Source organism: Quercus robur, chromosome 2 (assembly GCF_932294415.1).
Source record: "Quercus robur chromosome 2, dhQueRobu3.1, whole genome shotgun sequence".
NCBI classification, from domain to species: domain Eukaryota; kingdom Viridiplantae; phylum Streptophyta; class Magnoliopsida; order Fagales; family Fagaceae; genus Quercus; species Quercus robur.
In genome coordinates, this window is record NC_065535.1 from 17,430,083 (window position 1) to 17,454,553 (window position 24,471).

The 24,471-nt window shown below is 33.9% G+C and overlaps 1 long non-coding RNA gene and 1 pseudogene across 1 annotated transcript; both read left to right on the forward strand.

The window, feature by feature from the left end:
- Positions 1-6,204: 6,204 nt before the first annotated feature.
- LOC126712708 (cytochrome P450 72A397-like) lies at positions 6,205-23,951 on the forward strand (annotated as a pseudogene).
- Positions 7,518-9,147, forward strand: LOC126712709 (uncharacterized). The gene is made up of 3 exons (XR_007651149.1): positions 7,518-7,973; positions 8,167-8,229; positions 8,810-9,147. It is a non-coding gene; the product is annotated as an uncharacterized LOC126712709 (long non-coding RNA).
- Positions 23,952-24,471: the final 520 nt, after the last annotated feature.

Genomic DNA, 24,471 nt, shown 5'->3' on the forward strand with positions numbered 1-24,471 from the left:
ATCCAGCATTTACGCTCGTTATCAATCAAAATAGCCACCTTAGCATCATCGCCGAAGAAAGGGGGAGCAAATTGGATTGCTGGATAATGGGGGTCAGGAAGCCAATTCGCTCCGTGAATTGGAATGTTTTCACCATTTCCCACCCGCCAATGGGACCCTCTTTTAATAAGATCTCGGCTTTTAAGGATACTATTCCAAGCGAAGGAACCCCTGCCATCTTTTGCATCAAAGATAGAGCCACTAGGGAAGAATTTCGCCTTGAAAAATCTGTGGAAGAGAGAGGGCTTATCTTCCGAGAGGCGCCACACTTGCTTTGCTAGCAAAGCTTCATTGAATTTCTGCAAATCCTTAAAACCCAAGCCGCCCATGTCTTTTGGGAGGCAGAGAGAGCTCCACTTAGACCAATGAATCTTCCTTTGGTTTCCCCTTTGGCCCCACCAGAATTTACGAATTAATTGCTCTATGTCGTTGCATAGGGTGGAGGGGAGTTTAAAGCAACTCATGGCAAAGGTAGGGATGGCCTGAATCACCGCCTTCAACAAAATTTCACGACCCGCTTGGGATAGGAGTTGCTCTTTCCACCCCTGAAGTTTGGCCCAAACCCTCTCCTTGATAAATCTAAGACTAGCTTTCTTGTTTCTGCCCACAAGGGTAGGGAGACCGAGGTATTTCTCATATTGCTTGACCTCCTGAGCACCCATTAAGCCAGTGATTTGCTCGATGGTTTCAGCTGGGGTAGCTTTGCTGAAAAAGAGAGAAGTCTTAGACTTGTTTAACTGCTGACCGGAAGCCTTTTCATAGCTGTCCAAAATATTTAGGATCTTGGTGCTTTCCGAAGTAGAGGCTCTACAGAAAAGGATGCTGTCGTCAGCGAAGAAGAGGTGAGTTAGCCGGGGGCCCCTTTTACAGATGGAGATTCCCCTGATGTGGCCGGATTCAGCTGAATGGCGGAGAAGGCTATGGAGACCTTCAGTGCAGAAAAGGAAGAGGAATGGGGAGAGCGGGTCTCCCTGTCTGATTCCTCTAGTCGGGTGGATGATTTGTGTGGGTTCACCGTTAATGAGAATCGAATAGCTAACTGTTGAAATGCATTCCATTATTAAGGCCACCCACTTGTCAGCAAAACCCATGCTCTTCATAATTAACTCCAGATACTTCCATTCAACCCGGTCGTACGCTTTGCTCATATCTAATTTCAGGGCCATGAATCCCGACTTTCCCGACTGGTGATTCTTCATGTAATGCAGTGTTTCGAAAGCCATCAATATGTTGTCAGTGATAACCCTACCTGCCTGAAAGGCACTTTGGTTCTCTGAAATAATTTCAGGCAGTAAACATTTAAGTCTGTTGGCCAGCACCTTAGATACTAATTTATAAATCACACTGCATAAACTTATAGGACGGAATTCAGAAATTCGATCAGGTGATTTAACTTTTGGAATTAATGCAATATGCGTAAGGTTAATTTCCTCTGGGATCTTGCAGTTATTTAGGCAATCTAACACAGCAGAACATACATCATCGCTAACTAAATTCCAAAAAGATTGGTAGAAGAGAGGGGGCATACCGTCGGGACCCGGGGCTGAGATGGCTTTCATCTGGTTTACTGCTAGAACCACTTCTTCCTTGCTGAAATCCCTTAGAAGTTTTACATTCATTTCTTCAGTTACTGATGGTTGGATTTTTTCCAGGACGACCCCGAAATCAGATGGAGAGGAGGTGGAAAACAGGGCTTGATAATACTCAACTGCAATTTCTTTAATTTGATTCACTTCCGAACACCAAATATTTTGAGCATTTCTCAGGCCCAAAATCCTGTTCCTTCTGAAACGTTGGGAAGCTTTACTGTGGAAGTAAGCAGTATTCCTGTCACCACAGGTCAGGAAAAGCGCGCGGGAACGCTGCTGCCACATCAAGTTTTCTGAGTCCAGGATGTCATTTATTTCCTTCTGAAGGGACTTCACTATCCGAAAATCACCACCCTTAGCCGCAGCCAATTCAGCAATTCCAAGGAGTTTCTTCTTCTCCTCAAGCCTCTTTTTGACACTGCCAAAGGAGTTTTTGCTCCATTCCGACAGCTTTGAGCCACAATCTTTAACCTTCCCTGCCACCTCCGACATTGTAATCCCCACCAAAGGAGGTCCCCAAGCATTCTTGACAGTGGCACTACATCCCCTATCCTTAAGCCACATTTGCTCAAACTTAAAGGGGCGGTTTGGGCTAGGGGAGATACCTTGAGGCTTCACCAGGATGGCTTGGTGATCCGATGTATTAGAGTGGAGGATTTGAACTTTGGTGCCCGGGTTTTTTGCGAGCCAAAGAGAGTTTGCTACTGCTCTGTCCAGCCGTTCCAGCACAAAGCCACCATGCCGACGCCCTTTCCAGGTGAATTTCTTCCCTACAAAGCCCAGGTCCTTCAGGCCGAGTTCGTCCAAGACATCCCGAAATGCTTTCATTTGCAGCTCACTTCTAGGACCCAATCCACATTTCTCTGAGACCAGAGGATTTCATTGAAATCCCCTGCGCAAACCCACGGCACCGAGGAGCTAGCACGGAGATGGCGCAGGAGATCCCAAGTATCTTTTTTCCTAGCTGGATCCGCGAAACCGTAAATACATGTAAGCTGAAACTTATTTTCCTGGTCATCGCCCACCATGCCATCGATGTGGTTCGGCGATGAAGATGATATTGCGATCTTAAGAGCGTTTTTCCAAAACAGAGCAAGACAACCCAGGCGGTTTACTTGAGGAGAAATCCAGTATTGATCGAAGCCCAACTCAGAACACAAACCGATTAGCCTAGCTTCTCCCACCCACGTCTCGGCTAAGAAGAGGGCGGAGGGATCTTGTGCCCGAACAAAACTTTCGAGCTCGCGAACGGTGCGTAGGTTCCCAAGCCCGCGCACGTTCCAGAACAGGAGACTCATCTTGCTCGGCGGGGCTGCCTGCCAGCCACCGCCATTTGGGAAGGAGATGAAGGTGCATCATCCTTAGAGGTTGCTCTTCTTTTCTGAGGGTTTGAGTCTACTGCATTTGGTAAGGGTCCTCTTTTTCCCAGAGAGACTTCTAGGTTCTCATCAGAAACAAGGAAGTTTGGCCGTTGAACACGGGTCCATTTTCTTCCACTAGCCGAGTCAACATCTGCATGGGCCTGGGAGATATTGGAGATATCAGCAAGTGGGCTTGCCTTACCGTGATTCATTATTTTGTCTGCTGGGGGGGCCTCATTTGGGATGTTAAGCCCAATTGGTTGGGATGATGTTTGGATCGTATTGGATTCATTTGGGCTTCGCTGCTCAGTAGTCGGCCCTTCAACGAATTGGATATCTCTGTCAATCTCATCTATTAATTGTTCGAAAGAGGTAGCTTGGGTAGGCTTCTGTGGGGGAACACAGTAGGGAGGCTCCGAAAAGATTGAAAAGGGAGCAGTCACCTTTTCAGAGTTGTCGGGGGCTGGGTTCAAATTTTGGTCTTGATTTTTTGGCGGTAAGTTTTTGGTGTCAATGCCTCCTTTCGCCTTTTGAGGATTCTGAGCATGGAGTGGAGTTCCGGCGTGACTCTGCCCATTTTTTCCGGCCTTCTTTTGGGCATAAAAACTCTGGACTAAGAGGGAGCCTTTCTTTGAATTCTCTTGATTTATTTCCATTATTGTTATTACTCAGTTTCTTATCTTTCCAAGAGAAAAAAGTAGGCTTGCCAGGCCAGGCCCAACACAACCAATTTCTTATGGTTGAATTAGAGTTGCAGCTGGCCCATAAATGGCTAACCTCAAATCCTTATAACTCAATTGACAATTATTTATATTTCTAATAAAAATTTCGATTGAGTTATTAGGCCATTGACATTATTAAAATAAGTTAGAGTATTCTCATTGGGTTATCTAGAACTCTTAAAAATGCATTTGCATATTACTGTTCATCCAGAACTCATAAAACACGCCTCCATAAGCACATGTGTTTCGAGTTCAAATTCCTACCTTCCTAAATATCAAATTATAAAAATAAAAATAAAAAGTACACAAAAATTCTCCTAAATTGTAATTACACAACTACACCTACAATCTACACAAATAAGGGTTTTTTTTTTTTTTTTTTTGATGAAAGAAAAAATGGGTAAGGGGGCGACATGAGTTGGGGTCTTCATTCCTAGCGTGACCATAGTAGCACCCTACCCGTTAGGCTTGAGCCTGCAAGAGTAGGGGATCTGGATGAGCCATAGCTATGCACCTAATCTCATCAAGGATGCTAGTAAGCATGAGCTGAGAGTATGGAGGTAAATTAAGGGAAATTATTATACTTCAAACGGAACAGTGAATGATTAAATTAAAAGTATTTTCTCTTGGAAGTCTTGGGGTTGATTAGGCTCCCATAGATTTCATCTTCCCTATGCTTCTTTTTAAAATCCATCTTATTAATAAAAATCAAATAACTATGTATGAACAATTACCATGATTTTTCATAATTTATTATATGGACAACTATTCAATATCGCAAATATTTATCAACAATTTTGTAATTTAATGGTATTGAATTTGGCCATGGAAGTCTAATCTCTAAGTCACTATGCACAAATACATTCATGAAAATTAACAAAAATCATATCCTTATAAATGAGTAATTACGAAGAAGGGTAATTATTGTACCTGCCCCCCTTTGATAATAGTGTTTGTACTCCCTCCCTTCTATAACTATAATAAGTGATACTTTCTTTTAATAGACTCAAAAATAAAATAAATATTCTAAAAATAGAAATCCAAATATTTTTAAAACCCAACAAGATTCTTATTCAAAAAGGGAAAAACCATGCAACCTCTAACATAAAGTAAGAGACATTTTAGAAAAATCACTATAATAAAGTTGTAAACAAGTTGAGTATTAAAAGTTCAGAATTATTTATTTAATTTTATTTAGAATACAAGTAAAACTCAAATTCATCACTAAACTATATTGCATGTTGTTTTCAAAAAAAAAAAAAAAACACTAAATTGCATGTTCAAGGTTGCTTCATTTTCACATGGAAAGAACTTATTTTTGTTTACGAACTACTTGATTAACTTATTATGTGCCCATATATAATTGCTTACAACTAAAATTTGTTACCTCTTTACAAATCTATACAAATAATTAATAACTTAAAAATAGTTGAAGTTGTATTATTTGAGTTAATTGGATAGAATGATTTTTAATTATGAACTTATAAAAATTATTCATCAACTTCGATTGTTAAAAAATTATATATAATTTTTACTACGAAATGGACTATTTTTATATTATTAATAAATTTTTAAAAATAATTCCATATCTTATAAACATATTTAAAAACTTATACATTCCAATCCTAAGTGTACACACACACATATACTTAATCTTAAATATGACTTATTTGCTAAATAAATGAATACAATTAAATAATTATTTTCTTGAATCGAACTCCAACGGTTTATATACAACTTGGTTCATTCACGGATATGTGAATATTAAACTCAATAAGTCTATAGTCATAAATAAAATTCACAATCGTGCCAATGCATAAAGTTGTTATCAGTAGGTGAAAAAGGTCAATCGTAGACCCAATTAAGAACTAATAAAAACTTGCTAATTCAACTCCTATGAAATATATTGTAAACATGAGTAATGCTATATCCTAAACATTTTCACAATATTCATACAACAAATATTAAATGGTAAACTAAAATTGATAGGTAAATAAGTGATATCAGTATTGAGTCTAGATTAAAACCAACAAAAATTTACTACCTAAGTTTTATTGTGAAATTACTATAAACTTACTGAAGATGAAGTATTTCTCTTTTTCTCTCTTGCTATAAATCAAAATCAGATATACAGTAAAGATCGTTTTATTAAACTGGGAGTGAGGAACAAATAATTCTTAGGTACTCTCGGAGCACGAAGAATTATGCTCATTCATCTCACATTCATAGTGGGGTACGTTCATTAAATTCATGGTTGGGTTCACCATAAATGCGAGAGAAGAGAGTACCATTTCACCATACTCTGGAATCATCTAAGAATTTTCCGTGGAAAACAAGTAAAGTTACAAGAGGTGGCCCAATCAATGGAGTGGGTGGACTCTACGGAGGGGCAATCAGAAAGTTGTTTACACTTATAACACCTATAAATATACTTAGACTCTCTGGCTTTAGAAAACAAGCCCAAGCATTATCACACTTCATTGCTAAAAGAAGATGGAAGATCACATTTTCAAAACCCTGGCAATCTCCTCTGCCATAATAGTTCTTTATTCTGTTATCAGAGTAGTTTACACCATTTGGTGGAAACCCAAAAGTCTGGGAAAGCAATTAAGGAAGCAAGGAATCAGAGGCACTTCTTACAAACTTTTGTATGGGGATATGAAAGAGATTGCGGAGTGCACCAAGGAAGCCTTGTCTAAACCGGTGACCCTAAAGCATCAGATTGCACCACGTGTCTCACCATTTTTTTATCAAATGGTCAAAAATTATGGTAAGCAAGTTTATTTTTTTTTTTTTTTTTTGCTGAATAAAATTTTTATTTATGAACCTGGATAAATAATTGAAATTTCATTGGTTGTCTTATTCTTATGTTACCTCTAATATCATCTTGATATACTCAGGAAAATAAAAATAAAAATTTGAGACATGATAACCACATAATTCTAATTATTTATTGGGATACCTTGTCAAATTGTCTTTTACTAATGAATGGTTGAGATACCATTTCTTTTAATTCTAATGGAAAGTTAAAAGCTATTTTAAAGAAATCCTGGACAATCATCGTGGAAATAATTTATTTTGAAAGTGGTGGTTGAAACTTGTAAGGATCCCAATTTTTCAGTATTTACCTGAGTCTTTTAAAGACTGGAAACTGATTCATAAGTCAAATTTTAAGGAAAAGTATCTCTGAGTTGGATTGAAACAAGACCAAGACTAATAATTGGGGACCCAGATTTAATGAGGTTGATATTAGCTAATAAGAATGGTGATTTTGTAAAGCCACCGTTGAACCCTCTAGTGGACAGTCTACAACGGTCAGTGGCAACCAAGGAAGGAGAGAGATGGGCCAAGCGAAGACGCCTTATTACACCTGCTTTCCACCTTGAGAAGTTGAAGGTAGACCGCTCCATCCCTTTGTTAATATTCACTGTTTATAGTATTAAAGCAACCAATTTGATTTATTTAATTAACACTTTTTTTTTTTAGAGATAATTACAATATACTACTAATCCCGCAACTTAAACCCTTTCTCTCCTAGACCCCCAAGCACTTTGTATACGGGGAGGTGTTAATTCAACTACAAGACCTATGGCTAATTAACACTTTCTTGGAGTAACGTTATGCCTTATATAAGAAATTTCTAATCTATTAAATATTTTAAATTATTACAAAAACCAATTAATTTATTTATTTTTGGTAAACTAAAAACCAATTAATTATATGCAAAGTTGTTGACACTATCAATCTTGTTATGGAAGAGAATGACGTGATTTATGCCATAATTGGTTATTTTTGGGTATTCCGAGAGTATACTCCTTCCCTCTCACATAAGGGTGGGTGCTACACTACCACCCATCATGAAGTTCACCTCCATGTGAGGAGTGAGTAAACTCCTAGACTACCTAATAAATTTCATGCCATAAAACATTGTGTTACAGCTCTAATTAGGACTGAGCACTTGACCCGGCCCACCCGAAAACCGACCCGACCCGACCCGACCCGACAGGTTTTGGGCGGGTCTAAGAATATTCGGGTCCAGTTTCGGGTCTTATTTTCAGGTTATTTTCGGGTTTGGATCGGATTCGGGTCGGTTTTCGGGTCATATAAATACCTTAGTCTGAACCCGATTTTGGTGTTTCTAAAAAAAAACCCTACGTTGGTCTCTTTAGTCTCCACCTCCCTCATCTCTCTCTTTATTCCTCAAAGGTTTAAACCTCATCCTTACAAGCCAATTTCAAGCTATTTGCTCCATTTGTCTCTGTGTAAGTCATAGAACCTATTTCTTGTTAATTTGTTATCTTTGTTTCTTGTTAATATAGTTGGGTTTTTAATACTTTCGGATTTTGGGGTTTTTTTCTATGTGAATATCCTGTTTGGGTTTGATTTTCTTGCTTTTTGTGATGTGGGTTTGGCTTGAATTGTTTTTTTTAAGGACCCATTTCGAATTTTTTTCAGGTTTTTAACTAAAGAGCTCTTCTGCCTCTCTCTGGGGTTTCACTATTTTGCTTTTTCGCCAAGGTAAAAGACCTCTTTGCCATAAAATCTTTGAAAGCTTTACTCTGTTTCTCTGTTGGATTTGTGTACTTTTTAAGTGTTCTGTTTGCTTTAGTTTCTTAAACCAAAGAACCCATGTCCTTTAAGTATGTCATGTTTTTTGCTGGTATATTCACATGTAATGGTTTTGATTTTAGCTAAAAATTCTATTTATTGACATTTGCATATAAATTATGAAAGGGGAAACTATATGTATACCTTTTATTTATTCATCCAAAGAATAAACAAACTTGGAAACTGTCAGAACAGGGTTCTTTGAGCTAATTGAGGAGTTTTTTCAACTGTTTTTAAAGATTAAGACGTTGTATCTGGTGTGCAGTCACTGTTTTGTGCAGTTTTCTGTGTTGCTGCAGAGTTGTTACCAAGTTTGTTGCATGTTCTATTTCGATGTTTGGTGTTGTTAGTTTGCTATGTTGATGCAACTTTTGATGCTCTTGTTCCACTCATTTCAATTAGAGGTGTTTCACTTTCATCAAATTAGTTCTGGATATATTACATTTTTCATATATAAGGATGTGGACCAAACAATATTTCTTTTTTGCAGCAACCCCATGTGTATGAAGCCAAGTTTAATGTTGGAGCTTGAAGAAGTGCTTACATGCAGGATTACTGAAAATAAACTTTTTTGACGACTAAGCATTCTGTCCAGCAATGGATTGCTGTAATCTGTTTCATGACTAAGCATTTTGTTGTAATGTAAAACTTTAGATATCTTGCCATAGTTTTTCATTTCCGGCTCTTTAGTGCTTGTGTTGGTTTTTATGCATTTGTATTGCTTTCTCAAAGTTCTAACACTGTTTGGGGAGTTCACAACAGAATGAAATGAATTAGAGTGGATAGGTTATAAATGAATGGAATGTGGAGGACTATATTATTTTCTTTTGTTTGGTGTGTTTTGGAGTTGCATAAGAGAAGGAATGGAAAGAAGAGATATCATACTTGCTCCTCTGATGGTTCAGTGAAGAGTTTTGTGTTTTTATGGTGTATATCCATTTAATAGTCATAAATGTGGCTTGCTAAGGAGATTTTAGCTTTTATTTTCTACTGTTAATAGCATATTCAAATAGTTAATTAAGTAGTATGATTTTTTTTTAAATGATTTGATATTGGATTTTTTTTTTTTAATGAGAGATTATTATTGCAAAAAAGAATATAGTAACATTTAGTATAAAGGCTCCTAGAAAACAAGCAGTAGGAAAAAAAAAAATATATATATATATATATATATATATATATATATATATATAAAGGCTCTGGGAAAACAAGCAGTAAAAAAAAAAAAAAAAAACCCAACCCGAGACCCGGAAAACCGACCCAATTTTCTGGGTCGGGTCGGGTTTCAGGTTGCCAAATCCGATTTCTATCGGGTTGGGTTTCGGGTCACAGTAAACCCGGCCTGACCCGACCCAATATCAGTCCTAGTTCTAATGTAATCGACTATGAGTGATAAGGATAAAGGGCTGGATCCATATTAAGCAAAACACTCATATCAATTGTTGTTCCTAACATAAAATGGTGCCTGCATTTTCAACAAGCTGTTTAGGCCTGATTGACCGATGGAAGAAATTGATTAGCCCTCAAGGATTACATGAACTGGATGTTGTAGCGGAATTTCAAAATCTTTCCGGTGATGTTGTCACTAGAACAGCCTTTGGGAGTAGCTGTGAAGAGGGAAAAAAGATATTTGAACTTCAGAAAGAGAAAACTAAATTGATGCTCGAGGCCTATCAGAACATATAGATCCCAGGTCAAATCACATACCAAAAAAAAAAAAAATTCCTATATTAAGATTAATCAAAGACATTACTTAAAATGAGAATCTCTATTGTTTTTGAATACTTAAACTTTAAAAAATAAAATTACAAATATAAGTTTCCCAAACATATCATAAGGGTTGAGACTTTCCCGCGTTTCATACGAGTTTGCGACTAGTAAACATGAACCTTCTACCAAACAAAAAACATCTATCTTACTATTGGAAGGTAATCCCATCTTTAATACATAATGCTGCTCAGTAATTAAGGAGCATCACACTTCAATCCAAAAGTTGCAGCGGGGAAGGATGACATTCACAAGCTCTTCGTTCATCTTCTCAGTAAGAGATGGCATATTTCTTATTCCTTCTGGCATGACACTTAATTTGTTGGACACAATGAGAATGTTGTCACGAATTTTTGCAAATATTTTGATGTTGTCTTGGACTTTACTAGGCTCCATATTTTTGGAGATCTGCATGAAGCCCTTCATGTTTTCCTCCAAAAGCTTTCCAGCAAGACCACCAATTTTGTTACACGAGAGCTTATCCTGATCAGCCTTAGTCACAAGACTTTTGGGCCAGCTTGTTGTTGAAGCAGAAACAATGGCCTTCTTCATCTTATTCTTCGATTGGCATCGAAAAGCCACATCTCGTACTGTCTTCCTTGGTAATAGCTCTTGAATCTTTGCATATTGCTTTAACTTGGGCAAAGAAGCGTACCTTACAAGCCCTTTTTCAAGGATTGAATCCTCATTTTCAGTCCACTCTGTATTTGTCACGCCTTGCTTGTAATTCAAGCACTTCGGGTTCTCCTGGGTCGCAGTTACTGCTTTGGAGGAAGAAGCCATACGTCTGGAGCCGAAACCCTAACTTTAAGGATGAAAAGATATTGATGGGGAAAATCCTTGACTAAATTGATATTCTTAAAAATAACCAGCCAAGTGATAGAGATGGTTTATATAGACAATCTAAGAGGCTAAAATATGGAAATAATGATATTAAGAGAAAAAAATCTTTATTTATTTATTTTGAGTGATAAGAGAAACAAATTTTTGTATAAAAGAAAATTCATTTATTTTTTCTTTCTTTTGATGAATATAAAAGCAAATTTCTTTCATGGCCGACCTCATGACCATTTGCTTTAAAACGAAGAGTATTCATTTTGCGTTGGAGATTTAATGTTTTATAGATATAATGGTAAAATCGTAGAAGGCAATGTGAAGAACGTGAGACTTTTGAGGTGTCTCATAAACAGAAAGTGTTATTATCCTGTAATAAACTAAGAGTTTAAGACATCACTTATTCATATAATTTTTTTTATTTTTTTTATTTTACAGTTGTTGAATTGACAAGCTATACTTGATGTAACACCATTTTCACTTGAACCCAACCTTGAAATTATTTTATTTCAATACAACTCATCACTTCAACAAATTATAACAAAAGATACCATATTAAATATAAGCATAAATGTCCTGTCTTAGATTTATTAACCTTTATTAGACCCTGAACAACATTCCATATTTGGCAATGGGGATTTTAAATAATATTATAAAAATATATATTGTGGATGAAACTTAGATAAATTTCAAGTGTTGTAACTTAAGTTAAATTCAAATAGAATTTAAGCATTTGTTGTATTGAACACAAATAATGTTATATTTTCTTAAATACAATTAAATTCAATTATGTGTTACATTGGTTTATGCAACTATTTATTTGAATTTAATTGAAAATATTAAAATTCAAAATATTAGATTCATGGAAATAATTCTAAAAAAAAAAAAAGATTCATGGAAATTATTTCTTATTATACTCTTGGAATCATCATTTCTTTTTTAATTCTGCTAAGAATCATTTATTAAGCATGGGTAATGAGAATTTAAATAATGTAAACACTATATATAATTAGATCCATGAAAATTAAAATCCATTATTTAGTGGGAGAAATTATTCGATACACCCATTGCATTATACATTCCTCTCTCTTAAATGTGTGTCTTATATTAAAGGAAGTTGTGTTACACCAGGTGAGTTGAATAGAATCTTATAAAGTGAATTCTCTGTATCCAACTGCATGAAGAAAATTTTGATTTATTTCCAAAGATTCTATCTTGATTACTTTCTTAAATAATTAAATTCTCTTGCTTTATTTCCATTATTGTTATTAGTCAGTTTCTTATCTTTCCAAGGGAAAAAAGTAGGCTTGCCATGTTCGACCCAGCATAACCAATTTCTTATAGTTGAATCAGAGTCGCAGCTGGCCCATAAATGGCTAAACTCAAATCCTTATAAACATTTGATGGTACTAAAATAGTTTTTTCTTACAATTTTCATGATATGGGTTATGCCAAGTTTCTCTTTACACTACTATTATGTATATAATTTTAAAAATCACTATTGGATACTACATATACAATATTAATTCATAATCATTGTCCGGGAAATACTACTAAATACAACACAAAATAAAAGAATAAATTGGTCCAATAGTATATCCTAAATTGAATGAGGATAAGTGTATGTGATCGTTCAACTCAATTATAATTTGTTACGTTTAAGATCCTGACATACAAAATATCTGAATAGAAATAGTATAAAAAAATTAATATACTCATTAGTTTAGAGAAAAAAATAACAGTAAAAATCTAAACAATTTAATTTGTATGGAAGCTAATAAAAGCAAAATTCAATTTTGAATCTAATTAAATTTTCTCTAATTAGTTATATATATAACCTAGTTAGTAATGGACCATATGTAGTCATGGTATATATATATATATATATATATATATATATAGAGAGAGAGAGAGAGAGAGAGAGAGAGAGGTACTAAATAGGTACTACCGTACTATACTACAGTATAGAAGATGATCACTTGTTGGGATGGTCAAATCCAATGAGTAACAAGTATTCGGGTATTACCTGATATGTCATGGGTAAAGAGAATCAGGTAAGGTTTGGGTAAAGTATGGGTAATACCTGTACCCAATCCATAAAATATTAAACTAAAAAAATTCAACTCTTTTGAAGAACACATATAAAAATAAAATACAAATTTTTCCAGTGATAAAGTTCCTGAACCACTCAATCTTTCTTACTTGACAACCTTGGCAACTTGCAATTCCCATGACTACCATAGATTTAAGTTATTAGGTTGGATAGATCAAAAGTTTTCTGAACTATTTTTTTCCTTAAAATTTTTTCAAACACTTGAAGAATACATGGACGCAACCATGTAAGTGAATACTTTCGCAATTCGTGTTTCAAGAATCAAAATGCCCAAATGAATTTTTAAACTCCTATCTTCTCTCAATATTCTTTCAATGCTATCCAAACCAGTACACCCACTACACCTACAAGTCACTGATTGATTTCATATCAAATTGATGTTTGGCTCGTTTTTTATTTTGATAAAAAATCTGAGTCACAAGATAAAACCTCTTCGTATCAAAACACAAAACTCACGTACATGTCAACAGTATATAGCTCTAAACTATATACAAGACAGTGGTGGAACCAGGATTTTGTGTGTCGAGGGCCAACTAGCTTAATTCCAAAGTAAGCTAAAGAATTTTTTTTTTAAATGAGGAAGTTTGAAACCCCTTTTTTTCTATTTTATTTTATGAGATAACTATTGTGAAAATGTTGCTTATGTAATACTTGAAGGAAAAAAAATAAAATAAAAATTTCTACATCCACAACATTTTCATAACAAATCATAGTTGGTAAGTTGTTATTGGTTCTAATTTGAATCTGTTAGGACATATGTGTTTCACATGTTAAGAACATATGCCTTGATTTTATATAATTGGCTTATCCTTTGACAAAACACACTTTACTTATATTTGGGTAGATTTAGGATGTTTTAAATATTTCAAGAAACCTTGTTTCAAAATCAAATATTGAAACTTTCAAGTCTATTCAAGAAAACAAGTTCAGAGTGCAAAATCATTAAAGCTCGACAGCAGGTCGACAGCTGCATCTATCGAGCTTAAGGAAGCTGTTCTTCATTCGGTGTGCTCGACATCTGCTCGACAGCTGCTCGACACCTGTTATCCTTTGACAAAACGCACTTTACTTGTATTTGGGTAGATTTAGGATGTTTTAAATACTTCAAGAAACCTTGTTTCAAGATCAAATATTGAAACTTTCAAGTTTGTTCAAGAAAACAAGTTCAGAGTGCAAAATCATTAAAGCTCAACAGCAGGTCGACAGCTGCATCTATCGAGCTTAAGGAAGCTGTTCTTCATTCGGTGTGCTCGACATCTACTCGACAGCTGCTCGACACCTGTTATCTGTCGAGGTTTAAGATTTTCAGAATCTCAATATGATTTTCTTGGGATCCGTGAATATGTCTTTGGGCCTTCTTTTCTCCTAAACCTAGACATATAAAAGGATCAGTTTAAGGGCCGTCTAACAATTCACAAGTTGCACAAGCTTTGAGCAAACTCTGTTCAAGCAAATTGTGACCGGAGACGAAGTTCTTGCCCTAGTTCATCTCTTTCTCTTGAAGAAGTTACTGTGTATGTGCACCGTAGGGTTTTGTGACCAAGCATCTTCTTGATCTTCATTGTGTGGATGAACTGAAGAACTTTGCAACCAACAACCTTCTTAGTTGGTGATTGAAGTCGCGTACTGAGATTCGCGCAATTGATTAGTTACGTACTAGGAGTCGTGCATCTGAAAGGGGAACTGTCACTACAGAACAAGTCCAATTGGGTATTGGGGTAAGGGTTCAACTGTAGATTAGTAAGGTACCTGGATTCCTTTACTTGTAACCGCTTGTTGTGATAATAGTGGAGTTTTGAGAGTGGTGACCTAAAAATCACCCAGTGGGGTTTTTGCCGTTAGGTTTTCCCTATTCGTAAACAAATCACCGTGTTATTTATTTTCCGCTGCATAATTAGTTTATTGGTGATTTGTTTATGCTACCACGCATTTGCATGATAAATTGATTAATTAATAACTTAGCTAATTAATTAATTAATTTCTATCACAATGGGTCATTCAGTTTGTGGCCTATCAGAATCCACAATTTAAAAACAATCAATAATAATCTGTAACTTAGGATTTGTTGTCAAAATATTGTGTACGTGCCATTTCTAAAAAAGAGCTTTTATTGTATTGATGTCCAAATAACTATTTGTGTTTTTTTTTTTTTTTTTAATAACTAAAAGTTAGAAAAGAAGATAAATTTAATTGCAAGATTGAAGGGGCTGGGAACTTATATTGGGAGATTGGTTTTCATATGTTTCGGGATCTCAGACATATAGATGCATATATTTTAATTTTTTTTTTGAAAAAAAATTGGGGGGCCAAAGCCCCCTTCAACCCCAATGCGGCTCCGCCACTGATACAAGAAAGTATCAGAGGAATGAGAGAAAAGAATAGGTAACAAAGAAAAAAGAATAAAGAGAATCATAAGGCGTCATATTGTATTTTGTTGCATCTTTTAGCTAAATATTTGAATGTCCAATCGAAATAAACCCACACCAGTCAATTTCATACAACATTTAAAATCTGATACATGTCAAAGTTTCATCAAGATGACACTATTTCGTTCTTTAACCATATGATATCCAACAAACTCTTTTCTTTTCACTTATTTATTTTCAAGGCACAATGGCATTAGTTATATCGATTAGTGACTCCATTTGATAGTAGAACCATGAACAATAATATAACAGTGTACTACTTTGATGATTAGCTAAGTTGTGCCATTAATTTACCGTAGAACTCTTTGGGGAACAATAGTTCTTATAGTCCGACACAGTGTGGTCATATGAGATATGGCTTTTATTCTAAATTTATTATTTAAAAAAAAAAAGGGGGGGGGGGGGGGGGGGGAGGGAGAGGGGGGTTCAAAGCAATTATGAATATGCATGGATAAAAAATCAGGTACAAGTACTTAATTGGTATTAAAATTTGAGTATCATGGATAAAAGTTTCAGGTTGAGTTTGGGTATACTTGACCCAAACTCAGTCCATGGCCAATTGGCCATCCCTAATTCACTTGGGTATCAGTATCCTCTTGCGGACTAAGCCATGGTATTTTCCCTGTTTTGGGACCAACGCATGAGGACACAATTTTCACACCCATCACTTTCTTACATTTACAAATGGTCTCCCAATTATTATTCCCGTCTTTTTCATAAGTCAAAGTGATTACTTGGGCTGCAAATTGGGACTGACTTTGATTACGTGGGCTGCAAATTGGGACAAAACTGGATTTGGATGGCTTTTGTTGGACCATCTTTAAAAAAAGTAAGCAAGAAAACAATAATAATTTCTACAACAAAAAAAGGTCTCAATTTGCAACGCATAAATGACTTCTTGAACCCCAAGCGAAGTAATAAGTTGATCAAATTCCGTATATAGACAATACAGCAACAGCAACAATAACACATAGGGATCCACGAAATGAATATGAGTTTGCGAGTAAAGTGAACAATGAATGATTGTTTTTAGGGAATTTTTTTTTTATGAAAGAAAAAATGGGTGAGGCGACCTGAGCTGGCGTCTTCAACCTAAGCGTGACTATAATAACACCTTACTCGTTGAGCCCTGACTTGCAAGAGTAGAGGATCTGGATAAGCCATAACTGTGCAGTCAACCTCATCGAGAACGCTAGTGAGTATGAGCCGAGAGTATGAAGGGAAATTATTACACTTCAAATGGAATGGTGAATGATTAAATTATAAGTATTTTCTCTTGGAAGTCTTGGGGTTGATTAGGCTTCTGTAGATTTCATTTCATCCTCCCTACACTTCTTTTTAAAATCCATCTAATTAATAAAAATCAAATATCTATGTGTGAATAGTTACCATGAATTTTCATAATTTATTATATGGACAACTATTCAATATTGCAAATATTTATCAAGAATTTTGTAATTTATTGGTATTGAATTTAGCCATGGAAGTCTAATCTCTAAGTCACTATGAACAAATACATTCATGAAAATTAACACAAATCCTATCCTTATAAATGAGTAATTGCAAAGAAGGGTAATTATTGTAACTGCGCCCCTTTGATAATAGTATTTGTTCTCCCTCCCTTCTATAATAAGTGATATTTTCTTTTAACAGACTCAAAAATAAAATAAATATTCCAAAAATAGAACTCCAATTTCTTATAATAGGCTTGGTTTTTTTTTTCCTTTTGTATTTATTTTATTTTATAAAAAGACCAACAAGAATCTTATTCAAAAACCATGCCACCTCTAACATAAAGTAAGAGACATTTTCAAAAAATCACTATAATAAAGTTTTAGGTTTCACTCTAACCAATGATGTTGTGCATGTAGAGTTGTAAACAAGTTCAAAATTGTTTATTTAATTTTATTTAGAATAAAAGTAAAACTCGAATTCATCACTAAACTAGATTGCAAGTTCAAGATTGGTTCATTTTCACATGGAAAAAAAAAAAAAAAAACTTATTTTTGTTTACGAACAACCTAATTAACTAATGCAATGCCCATATATAATTGATCAAAACTAAAACTTGTTACCTCTTTACAAATCTATTCTAATAATTAATAACTGAAAAATAGTTGAAGTTGTATTATTAGAGTTAATTGGATAGAATGATTTTTAATTATAAACTTATAAAATTTATTCATCAACTTCAATTGTTAAAAAATTATATATAATTTTTACTACAAAATGTACTATTTATATTATTAATAAATTTTAAATAATAATTCCATATCCTATAAACATATTTTCAAACTTACACAATCCAATACCAAGTATATACACACACACACAAAGTTAAATTAAGTCTCATATTCACAAGTTATTTCACGAACATATTATTATATTTGACCTTATATTTCTTAATAGTCAAAGCTATACTTAATCTTAAATATGTCTTATTTGCTAAATAAACGAACACAATTAAATAACTATTTTCTTGAATCGAACTCGAACGGTTTATATATAGCTTGGTTCATTCACAGATTTGTGAATGTTAAACTCAATAAGTCTATAGTCATAAAATAAAAAATAAAAAATTCACAATCATGCCAATGCAGCAAGTTGTTATTAATAGGTAAAAAAAAGTCAATCATAGACCCAATTAAGAACCAATAAAAACTTGCTAATTCAATTCCCGCCTACACCAAAAGCTGATTGGTGTCTTGATCTGATGATAAAGAGCTATTATCAAAAGTGGACGCCATAGGTTGAAACTTTCTCCAAAAAAAAAAAAAAAAAAAACTCCTATGAAATATATTGTAAACATGAGTAATGCTATATCGAAAACATTTTCTTAATATTTACATAACAAATCCTAATTTTCATTGAGTGATGTCAGTATTGAGTCCAAATTAAAACCAACAATAATTTATTACCTAAGTTTTATTGTGAAATTATTATGAAATTGTTGTATACAAAATATTTCTCTTTTTCTCTCTTGCTATAAATGAATCAGATATACAATTTAAATCGTTTTATTAAACTAGGAGGGGGAACAAGTAAAGTTACAAGAGATGGGCCCAATCGGTGGAGTGGGTGGACTCTATGAAGGTATTATCATAAAGTAGTTTACACACCCATAAATATGCTTAGTCTCTCTGGCTTTAGAAAACAAGCCCAAGCATTTTTCAGACTTTCATTGCTAAAAGAAGATGGAAGATCATATTTTCAAAACTCTGGCAATCTCCTCTGCCATAATCTGTATATATTAAAAGGATTCAGAAAATTAGTTATTACTTTTTTTGTATTAAAAATACCCTTAAATTAATTAACCAACAACTTAAAAATTGAGTTAAAATAGTAAATTGGCAAAAAAAAAAAGTTAGTTATTGTTTTTTTTTTTACGGTAAAAAATACCTTGCCTAAAACTTAAAAATGAGGTTAAAATAGTAAATTGACAAAAATAATAAATTCATACTTCCACGTTGAAATGTCTTCCTGCTTCTAATAAACTCCTACTTTTACGTTGATTTAAATTCCTACTTCTACTCACTAACTCCTTACAAAATAGGATTACTCTTTTGTTAATTTTAAAACTCCTCCAATCTACAAAACTCACCCAATGTATTCATTTTTTTTTTTTACTTCATCACGATGTATTTGTTTCTTCTGTCCCCCTTTTTTTTCAATTTTTTTTTTTTTAATATCATTACTCTAATCTCAAGTTTTTATTTTCCCAAATCTCTTCTTTTTTATTAAAAAAAAAAAAAACTCTTACTATAAAACTAGTACTATAACTTTCTATCCATCCTTATCATCCCAACATCCCCACTAAAAGGCACTTACTATTATGTAATTTCTTACGATTTTATTTTTGTTTTTCACTTTCTCACTCACGATCTCCTTATTATCACTAACCTCCACATTTGTTAGTCAGTTTTATATTTATCTTATATTTGTGAAGGCCAAGTTTCATTCTCATCAATCTCATGGTTTTTTTTTCTCTGTAAAATTTTTTTGACAATTTGTTCAATTTGTGCTTTTCAATAGTTATTTTTTAAAATTAAGCCAAACCTTAGTAACTAATTGATGACTTCAATGGATTTGATGTTAGGGACACATTTTACGGGGTCTGGAATTGAGATTGGCAAATGCAATCAAGACTCAAACCATTTGTTGAGCAAACAAGTATCTTCCAAAATTCTTGGTAATATTGATTTATGCATTTATGGGGGAAATAATTTCTTCATCACACACTTAGGGTTTTTTTTTTTTTTTTTTTTTTGTGATTGGAAAAGGTAGAAATCTTAAATTATAATAAATGCAAATTATTAATTTTTATCCAAAAAATAAAAGAGCTTCTAAGGCTAGTAGTCCTTTATTCAGTTATCATAGTAGCTTACACCATTGGGTGGAAAACCAAAAGTCTGGGAAAGCAATTAAGGAAGCAAGGGATCAGAGGCACTTCTTACAGGCTTTTGTATGGTGATATGAAAGAGATTGCGGAGTGCACCAAGGAAGCTTGGTCCAAACCGATGTCCCTAAATCATCAGATTGCACCCCGTGTCTCACCATTTTTTTATCAAATGGTCAAAAATTATGGTAAGCAAGTTTATTAACCTGTATAAATAATTGAAATTTCATTGGTTGTCTTGTTCTTATGTTACCTCTAATATTATCTTGATGTACTCAGGAAAATAAAAATAAAAATTTGAGACATGATAACCACACAATTCTAATTATTTATTGGGATTGTCTTTTATAAATGAATGGGTGAGATTACAACCATTAAAATAAATGGTCTTAGTATCATTGGAAATCATGCCCCACAAAACTTCGAGAGGTACTTAAAAAAAAAAAAAAAAAAAAAAAGCACTTCAATTTCATTTTCCGAACGTAAACTATTTCTTTTGTAATGGAAAGTTGGAAAATATGTTATTTAAAGAAATCCTGGACAATCATCATGGAAATAATTTATTTTGAAAGTGGTAGTGGTAAAAGGGTCCCAATTGTTCAGTATTTACCTGAGTTTCTTAAAGACTGGAAACTGATTCTTAAGTCAAATTTTCAGGAAAAGTATCTCTGCGTTGGATTGAAACAAGGCCAAGACTAATAATTGGGGACCCAGAATTAATGAGGTTGATATTAGCTGATAAGAATGGTGATTTTGTAAAGCCGCCATTGAACCCTCTAGTGCATATTCTACAACGGGGAGTGTCAAAATTGGAAGGAAAGAGATGGGCCAAGCGAAGACGCCTTCTTACACCTGCTTTCCACCTTGAGAAGTTGAAGGTAGACCACTCCTCCATCCCTTGTTAATCACTGTTTAAAGTATTAAAGCAACCAATTTGATTTATTTAATTAACACTTTCTTGGAGTAATGTTAGAAATTTCTAATCCATCCCATAACAATTTTATAAAATTTTAATGAGAAAGGTAAAAACATTGTGTCACAGACTCAGTTCTAATGTAGTCGAGTATGAGTGATGAAGTTAAGTGTTGGATCCATATTAAGCAAAACACTAATACCAATTGTTGTTCAAACAGAAAATGGTGCCAGCATTTTCAACAAGCTGTTTAGGCCTGATTGACCGATGGAAGAAATTGGTTAGCCCTCAAGGATCACATGAACTAGATGTTGCAGTGGAAATCCAAAATCTTGCCGGCGGTGTTATCGCTAGAACAGGCTTGGGAGCATCTATGAAGAGGGAAAAAGAATATTTGAGCTTCAGAAAGAGCAAGCTAAATTGGTGCTCGAAGCCTATCAGAACATATACATCCCAGGTTTCAGGTACAATGCCAATCTTTTAACTCATCATTGAACAGTAACCATATTATATATACATAATACTTATAATAGGGACAATTTTCTAGGCCTAAATCAGATGTGTCACAAATAGACTATAGTTACTAGCTAAAACCTTAAATTGGGGAATTTGTAGTTGACAGAGATACTTATTTAACAACTCGTGAAAGTGATTTGTGATGTTTAAGGAATTCCAATTGGGGGGCTCAGTCAATAATTCAGGGGATTACATAAGCATCAAAGTTGGACATTTTCGTTTTCTTAGTTTTCGTTGGACTGAATATTGAATAAAGCAGTAAAAAGAACTAGATGCACCAAAAAAATATCTGATGAATTTCTTTCTTTGTTAATTTCCTAAGAACTTTCTATCGGTATTTGTTTATTTAATTTTAATCTCAACTAATTACAGCTTCACTGCCTATTTGTACAGATTCATACCCACTAAGAAGAACAAAAGGAGATACAGTATAGACAATGAGATCAAAGCAATATTTCGGGATAGGATGAGTAAGAAAGAGCAAACCAAGCGAGATGGACAATTGGAGAACAATGATTTACTAGGCTTACTTCTTCAATGCAAAGAAGAACCTAATAATGGATTGACAGTTGAAGAAATTATAGAAGAGTGCAAATTATTCTACTTTGCCGACCAAGAAACCACGGCCACCTTGCTCACTTGGACGATGATTCTATTGTCTATGCATCCGGATTGGCAAGAAAATGCTAGAGATGAGGTGCTACAGATCTGTGGAAAGAGAACATTAGATTTTGAAGCGGTAAATCACCTCAGAATTGTAAGTTCTTTCCTCAACATGCCTAAGGGTCCGTTTGGTTGGGAAAGTGGAAAAGTGAGAGGATAGAAAATGGAGAGAGGATAGAAAAGTAGAAGGATATAGAAAAGATTTAGTATTCTCTCGTATATGTTTAGTTGGAAGGATAGAAAAATGGAGGGATGGAAAACTCTTTTATTTGGTTGAAAAAAAAAGTGAGAGGATAGAAAATAAAGTTAGTATAAAGTTACCATTATATCCAATTTAAGTAAAACAAAAATAATACATTATATTTTATTTAAAAAAAATATGTATGAATGATTTCTTCATTAAAAAACTAAAATAAAACAAGGATAAGAAGTTCAAAAACCCAAAACTTTTTTTTCAAAAAATAAAAAATCAAAACAATTTTTTTTTATATCAAAAAAAAAAAAAAAGGACCTGACTCACAAGTCAGGCACGCAGCACACCAAGGAGGGGGTAAATATGTAATTTATGTGTTAAATCCCCTCCTTTTCTCTTTTCTTCCCAGTTTTCCTCCCAAATCGGGAGGAAAAAAATTTGTGGACCTGGGTGGATTTTTGAGCTCAACATTTTTCATCCTCTGTGTTTTCTTTCCTATACCAAATAAGGGAAAACATCATTTTCTCTCCTATTTTCCTCTCTTCATTTTCCATCCCTCCTATATTCACTCCAACCAAACGGAGCCTAAATGCTTATTATCTTTTTTTCTTTTTTTCCTTTTCTTTTCTTTTATTTTCTTTAATGGTAAATTACATTTTAAATCCTATATTTTAGGAGTGGCTTCAAGTTTAACATTTTAGTTTCAAAGTTATCAATCAAACCCTAAATTTTAAGATTATCACAATTTAAAACTTGTAATTTTGCTAGTTTTAAATTGAACTCTTAATTTTTAAAGTCATATCAATTTAAACCTTGAACATTTCGGATTTGATTTGGTGGTTTGATTAAGGGATTAAATTGATGCAATTTTAAAAGTCCATAGTTCAATTTGAAACTTCAATTTTTAATTTGAAACTTTAGAAAAGGGTCATATTGAAACCAATCCTAAAGCATAAAGTTTAAAATATAATTTGACCAATAATTTTTCTTGCTATTCTTTCAATATTTTTACAATTTTACCAAAATTGCTCTGATTGTTGTAGCACTTGTGTCATTTCTATTGAAATTATAACCTTGAAATTGCCTTTTATACCCTATGCTTAAGTAGTGGTTTTAAATTAAACGTTATAATTTTAAAAGCTTTTACCTTCAAAAGTCTCAAATTATATATAATTTTTATTAAAAATGAATTTAAAAACATTTAAAACGTACTATTTTCTATTGAACATGAATTTAACATGTAATATTCTATGGAATTTAATTGCAGGTAACAATTATATTGCACGAAGTCCTTAGATTATAACTACCTGTGGTTGCTCTCTACCGACACCCAAATCGTAAAACTAACATTGGAGGAATGTCCATCCCAGCTGGGGTTGACTTTGTGTTACCAGTGTTGTTCTTACATTGTGATCCAAAATTTTGGGGCGAAGATGTAGAAGAATTTAATCCTGAGAGGTTTTCTGAAGGAGTTGTGAAAGCATCAAAAGATGACATTGCCTTCTATCCTTTTGGTTGGGGACCCAGAATATGTCTTGGTCAAAATTTCGCCATGATTGAAGCAAAGATGGCTCTAGCTATGGTTCTTCAACATTTTTCATTTCAGCTCTCACCCACTTATACACATGCTCCTCACACACTCATTACTCTTCAACCAAAACATGCAGCTCCAATTATACTTCACCGAATCTAAGATGTATTAAATCATATATATATTATTATATAAGTTCTTAATTATTTGAGAGTGTTTATTTCCAGCCAAGCAAATAAATTGGACTCGTGACCAGCCAAACTGAGACAAGTGTGGTTGATTAAGGCTTGCTGCTCAGTGAACTGGAAAATTGTATTTTTCCATTCTAATCAAGTTTTGAATAGATAAAATATGGCTTCACTCTCAAGTTATCTCCCTGTTCAAAATATGGCTTTTTTTACACTTGGTAAGTTGTAATAAAAACTTTTAGTCACTTCCTATTGAGATCGGTATAATCATTTCTTGAGTTTCTAATGGAATTTCGTTTTCTTTTTTGGTTTGATACGTGGTATTACCGTTGTCAAAGTGGTAAGATACACTACCGCTATTTGGGGTTGTGTTAGGGAGTTTATTTCTTCACTTAACTGGTGAAAATCAACTTCTAAGATAAAGTTAATTAGGGAATAATAGTTCTTAGTTGTCCGACACAGTGTAGTCATACGACTATTATTCTAATTTTTTTTTTTTTTTTAAAAAAAAAAACAGGTTTGAAGCAGTTACAAATATGCATGGATAAAAAATCAGGTACAAGTACTTAATTGGTATTAAAATTTGAGTATTCATGGATAAAATTTTCGGGT